This window comes from Salmo salar, unplaced genomic scaffold, assembly GCF_905237065.1.
Source record: "Salmo salar unplaced genomic scaffold, Ssal_v3.1, whole genome shotgun sequence".
Taxonomy (NCBI): domain Eukaryota; kingdom Metazoa; phylum Chordata; class Actinopteri; order Salmoniformes; family Salmonidae; genus Salmo; species Salmo salar.
The window spans coordinates 35,790-42,578 of record NW_025549945.1 but is presented as its reverse complement, the minus strand read 5'-3'; the positions used below and the strand labels follow the sequence as shown (position 1 = coordinate 42,578).

The following is a 6,789-nucleotide window of genomic DNA, read 5'->3' as shown; positions in this document are numbered from 1 at the left end:
GAGTAGGGAGAGAGAGAGATGTAGGAGAGGGAGAGAGAGAGTGAGTAGGGAGGAGAGAGAGAGAGTGAGTAGGGAGAGAGAGAGGTGAGTAGAGGAGGAGAGAGAGAGATGAGTAGGGAGGAGAGAGAGAGTAAGTAAGGGAGGAGAGAGAGAGAGTAGGGAGGAGGGAGAGAGTAGGGAGGAATAGGAGAGAGTAGGAGAGGAGAGTAGGGAGGGAGAGAGAGAGTGGAAGCAGAGGAGAGAGAGGGAGAGAGAGAGTAGGGAGAGAGAGAGAGTAGGGAGCGAGAGAGAGAGTAGGGAGGGAGAGAGAGAGTAGGGAGGGAGAGAGAGAGTAGGGAGGGAGAGAGAGTAGGGAGCGAGAGAGAGAGTAGGGAGAGGGTTAGATAAGCATTCATGAAGAGATCACACTTTGAAGTTGATCAATGTTAAATAAAAACAGCAGAGTTACGACACAGCTCGTAAAAAAAGACCTTTGTGCCGAAACCACTCAGGAAAACCCTACCATTGTGCATCAAGCTTGTGTGTTTTGCATACTCAGTTCTATGTAACCGTAAATCTGCTCGAAATGTGGTGAGAGCATCCTCTGTGTATGTATGTATGTATGTATGTATGTATGTATATATGTATGTATGCGTGTGTGTATGTATGCATGTATGCATATATATGAGACAGACATGGGTCCAAATACTATTTAAAACATCTCAATTCTGTTCACATGCACTTAAAGCATTCAGATATATTTTATTTGAAAAGAAAAGTAGTTGAATATTTTAAGGAATTTAAAAAAAACACAGGTATTTGAAAATCCTCTCAAATACAATTTTGTATACCGTTTGGTCTTCTACAAATAACCATTGAAATACTGAAATAGAAGTACTTGTTTTGGGCTGTGGATGACATATTAGATAGTCTAATACACATGTATTATCCATTAGTGTGGAAATGTGTGTGTGTTCCTCTCCATACTCACGGTCAGCGTCCTTCAGAGACTGTTTCTTCTTGGAAGGTTTAGAGATAACCTTGATCCTTTTACTAAGGAACACTCCTATGTCTGTACTGTTACCATAGAACATCTTGACTGACAGCATGAAGTGTTTCCCTCTTGTCACTGTCACTGATGTATAGAGTCTTAGCTGTGCAGAAGTCCTGGGGGGGAGAGAGAGGAGGGAGAGAGAAGGAGAGGGGGGAGAGAGAAGGAGAGGGGGGAGAGAGAGGAGGGAGAGAGAAGGAGGGAGAGAGAAGGAGAGGGGGGAGAGAGAAGGAGAGGGGGGAGAGAGAGGAGGGAGAGAGAAGGAGGGAGAGAGAAGGAGAGGGGGGAGAGAGAAGGAGAGGGGGGAGAGAGAGGAGGGAGAGAGAAGGAGGGAGAGGAGAGAGAGGAGGGAGAGAGAAGGAGAGACAGAAGGAGAGAGGGAGAGATAATGAGAAAGGGGGAGAGAGAAGAGTGAGAAGGAGAGGTCATTTGAGTGTGTATACACAGGATTTTCAGTCGTGCAGAAGTTCTGTGGGGAAAGGCTGTGGGGTGTGTGTTACACTGTGTATTTCTGCCTCTGTGTGTGTGTGTGTGTGTGTGTGTGTGTGTCAGTGTGACTCCCTCTGTGTGTGTGTGTGTGTGTGTAGACACGGTTTTACCCTTGCAGACATTCTGGGGAGAGAAAATGAGGATGTGTGGGTTTCAGTCAGCATGTCTGTGTGTGTGAGCGTGTCTGTCTGTGTGTGTGTCAGCGTGTCTGTGTGTGTGTGAGCGTGTCTGTGTGTGTGTGTGTCAGCGTGTCTGTCTGTGTGTGTGTGTGAGCGTGTCTGTCTGTGTGTGTGTCAGCGTGTCTGTGTGTCTGTGTGTGTGAGCGTGTCTGTGTGTCTGTGTGTGTGAGCGTGTCTGTGTGTGTGTGTGTGTCAGCGTGTGCGTGTCTGTGTGTGTGTCAGCGTGTGTGTGTCTGTGTGTGTGAGCGTGTCTGTGTGTGTGTGTGTGTGTGTCAGCGTGTCTGTGTGAGCGTGTCTGTGTGTCTGTGTGAGCGTGTCTGTGTGCGTGTCTGTGTCTGTGTGTGTGTCAGCGTGTGTGTGTCTGTGTGTGTGAGCGTGTGTGTGTGTGTGTGTCAGCGTGTGTGTGTGTGTGTGTGAGCGTGTCTGTCTGTGTGTGTCAGCGTGTGTGTGTCTGTGTGTGTGAGCGTGTCTGTGTGTGTGTGTGAGCGTGTCTGCGTGTGTGTGTGAGCGTGTCTGCGTGTGTGTGTGAGCGTGTCTGTCTGTGTGAGTGTGTGTGTGTGTCTGTGTGAGCGTGTCTGTGTGTGTGTCTGTGTGTGTGTCTGTGTGTGTGTGTGAGCGTGTCTGTGTGTCTGTGTGAGTGTGTCTGTGTGTGTGTCTGTGTGTGTGTGTCTGTGCGTGTGAGCGTGTGTCTGTGTGTGCGTGTGTGTGTGTGTCTGTGCGTGTGTGTGTGTCTGTGCGTGTGCGTGTCTGTGCGTGTGCGTGTGTGTGCGTGTGCGTGCGTGTGCGTGTGCGTGCGTGTGCGTGTCTGTGCGTGTGCGTGTGTGTGTCTGTGCGTGTGTGTGTCTGTGCGTGTGTGTGTGTGTGAGCGTGTGTGTGTGTGTGTGCGTGTGTGTGTGTGTGAGCGTGTGTGTGTGTGTGAGCGTGTCTGCGTGTGTGTGTGAGCGTGTCTGTGTGTGTGTCTGTGTGTGTGTGTGAGCGTGTCTGTGTGTCTGTCTGTGTGAGCGTGTCTGTGTGTCTGTCTGTGTGAGTGTGTCTGTGTGTCTGTGTGTGTGAGCGTGTGTGTGTGTGTGTGCGTGTGCGTGTTGTCCCTTACCTTCCCCTCTATGTTGAGCTGCTGCATCTCCTGGTCACTGTTTCCTATCCCTATAAAGGCACAGGGCTGAGCCTCCTGCTCTGAACAGCCCTCTCTCTCCATCTCTTCAGTCTTCTTCTTCCAGCCACAGCCCATCAGATAGATACAGGGAGGGGGGCAGAAAAACCTGCAGGATAGATAGATATGGTTAGTACAGTCCATCAGGGAGGGGGGCAGAAAAACCTGCAGGATAGATAGATATGGTTAGTACAGTCCATCAGGGAGGGGGGCAGAAAAACCTGCAGGATAGATAGATATGGTTAGTACAGTCCATCAGGGAGGGGGGCAGAAAAACCTGCAGGATAGATAGATATGGTTAGTACAGTCCATCAGGTAGACACACACACTATCAACTACAGACACCATGAATACAGACACTATCAACTACAGACACCATGAATACAGACACTATCAACTACAGACACCATGAATACAGACACTATCAACTACAGACACCATGAATACAGACACTATCAACTACAGACACCATGAATACAGACACTATCAACTACAGACACCATGAATACAGACACTATCAACTACAGACACCATGAATACAGACACTATCAACTACAGACACCATGAATACAGACACTATCAACTACAGACACCATGAATACAGACACTATCAACTACAGACACCATGAATACAGACACTATCAACTACAGACACCATGAATACAGACACTATCAACTACAGACACCATGAATACAGACACTATCAACTACAGACACCATGAATACAGACACTATCAACTACAGACACCATGAATACAGACACTATCAACTACAGACACCATGAATACAGACACTATCAACTACAGACACCATGAATACAGACACTATCAACTACAGAGGAGACACCATGAATACAGACACTATCAACTAACTTTCTCTCTCTCATACACACCTCTTCTCATTGCCGTAAGACTTCTGTGCGACTTTAGCGTGTAGTATGAGTAAGGTCTGGTCTCCCCTCTCCTTCAGGTAGTTTCTCATAGCCTCTCTATAGGGGGAAAACACACAACGTTCAGACAACATTTATTGAACAGAATCAAACAACAACGTTCTGTAGACAACGTCCAATCAATATTCCATGTAAAAACCAGGGGTACAGCGCTACATAAATAAACTGGGGTACAGCGCTACATAAATAAACCGGGGTACAGCGCTACATAAATAAACCGGGGTACAGCGCTACATAAATAAACCGGGGTACAGCGCTACATAAATAAACCGGGGTACAGCGCTACATAAATAAACCGGGGTACAGCGCTACATAGAGGCACCGGGGTGCAGCGCTACATAAATAAACTGGGGTACAGCGCTACATAAATAAACTGGGGTACAGCGCTACATAGATGCACCGGGGTACAGCGCTACATAGATGCACCGGGGTACAGCGCTACATAGATGCACCGGGGTACAGCGCTACATAGACTCACCGGGGTACAGCGCTACATAGATGCACCGGGGTACAGCGCTACATAGATGCACCGGGGTACAGCGCTACATAGATGCACCGGGGTACAGCGCTACATAGATGCACCGGGGTACAGCGCTACATAGATGCACCGGGGTACAGCGCTACATAGATGCACCGGGGTACAGCGCTACATAGATGCACCGGGGTACAGCGCTACATAGATGCACCGGGGTACAGCGCTACACAGAGGCACCGGGGTGCAGCGCTACACAAATAAACTGGGGTACAGCGCTACATAGATGCACCGGGGTACAGCGCTACATAGATGCACCGGGGTACAGCACTACATAGATGCACCGGGTACAGCGCTACATAGATGCACCGGGGTACAGCGCTACACAGATGCACCGGGGTACAGCGCTACACAGATGCACCGGGGTACAGCGCTACACAGATGCACCGGGGTACAGCGCTACATAGATGCACCGGGGTACAGCGCTACATAGATACACTGGGGTACAGCGCTACATAGATACACTGGGGTACAGCGCTACATAGATACACTGGGGTACAGCGCTACATAGATACACTGGGGTACAGCGCTACATAAATAAACTGGGGTACAGCGCTACATAGATGCACTGGGGTACAGCGCTACATAAATAAACTGGGGTACAGCGCTACATAAATAAACTGGGGTACAGCGCTACATAAATAAACTGGGGTACAGCGCTATACCGGGGTACAGCGCTACATAGAGCAAAATGTAAAATAAAGGTTACATTTTTATAAAAAATATATTTAAATCAACTGGGGTGTATTTATTCCGCTAAAACATCAGTTTCTATTTTACAAATTCAGGCAGGTCCCTCAATTTCGTTTGTTTATGTCCAATAAAATTTTTGCAACAGAATCGGTGGAATGAGTACACCCGATGCATATGTTTCTCATTGCCTCTGGGGGTGGAGACCGTTCCGACAACACTTATTCAAAGTAATACCACAACTATGCAAAGACACATAGACCTGAGTCAAATAACAATCAGACAATGCTTATTCAAGGTAAGACCACAACTATGCAAAGATACATAGACCTGGGTCAAAAAGAGCTGTTGTTCTACCCCTGAACAAGGCAGTTAACCCAGGTAGGCAGTCATTGTAAATAAGAATCTCTTCTTAACTGACTTGCCTGGTTAAATAAAAAATAATGCTTTTAGACACTTGAGTTGTTGATTTACGTCATAGAGTGGAACCTATGGAACCGTCACAGATACACTATTGATTATAGCAGTATGAATGGTGCGCCTTTATAGAAACGGGTGTGAAGAAATATTATGATAAAGTGGAAGAAATGAAAGTGGATAAGTGGTTTTACACCTTAGTAATACAAAATGCCGTGGAGGTGGAAGCTAGATGTTTCTCATTTTTGATGTAACAGTTTAAATGAGATGTAGGAGTTATGAAACTTGTGGTGGGTACGTTTCCTTACCTTGTTAGGCGCTGCGGTGGAGCTCGCTCACTGAACTTCCTGTTTAACAAAACAAAAAAAAGGTACTTTTCTATCAGCGCAACATCATTATACTAGCTAACGTTAAATTATAAAGTTGTCACAATTCTAGCTATCTGAAACATCATGATTATTAACAGGTGAGTGTTGCCATGAAAAAACCTCTACTAAACAGTAGCTTAGATTTCTGCTGCAGGTGGCAAGATTCAATCAGTAACGTTAGTTTAACTTTGTTGCGAGTTTGTCGGACAAATGCGAGCAATACTGTCTTTGCTACTTTACATGATTTGTAAATGAAATAGGTAACATTGAACAAATATAAAACATTGTTTAATTGAACTCAGCATACACATAATGGCTAGGTGATCTAGCCATAAATGTAGCTAAAATAAGTAACTAGTTAGCTATATCATTACTGGCGAAAAAAAGTGGTAGTTAGGTAACGTTAGTTGGCTAGCTTTTCGTTGTGGCTAGCTAACGTTACACACCGCACTAACATTGACACAAAAGTAGCAATAAGTGCGCGACGCCAATTTATAAAGCACTTTCAAAGCTATCTGGGAACAAAAGCGAGTGCAAAAAAGTGGTTAGGAAACTAGTTACCCTAACAAAGTAAGTGAACTTTTTAAACGGTTCTTCCTTCATTTTTGCTCTGAATTTCAACACTTACCCCGTCACAACGGGCGCCATTTTCGACTGTAACTCAAAGTCCCAACAATCGCGAGATCCCAAATCCATTCCCAACGCCGCTGGGACAACAGAACGAACAGAAACCCCGAGGGGAAAAATATAAACGAGAGTAGAAAAAGAGGGAAGAGAGGCGGACATAGGAAAGAATCCACAACAGGCGTGGGAAAGTTGCGAAATCGCGCGAGAATAGAAAAACTCTCACAATAGACAAGAATGGGTTTGGACTCGACCTATCGCGAGATTATGCTCGTTTTTTTTATTCTCTTCTCCTTCCCACAAGGTGAAACTGTAACTCGATTCCCACGCTTTTATACAGTCATAAACTACAGTAGAGTGG

General features: G+C 46.2%; 1 pseudogene; it reads right to left on the bottom strand.

Annotated features, from left to right (window-relative positions):
- Positions 1–318: 318 nt before the first annotated feature.
- Positions 319–6,565, bottom strand: LOC106590769 (recombining binding protein suppressor of hairless-like; annotated as a pseudogene).
- Between the last annotated feature and the right edge of the window lie 224 nt (positions 6,566–6,789).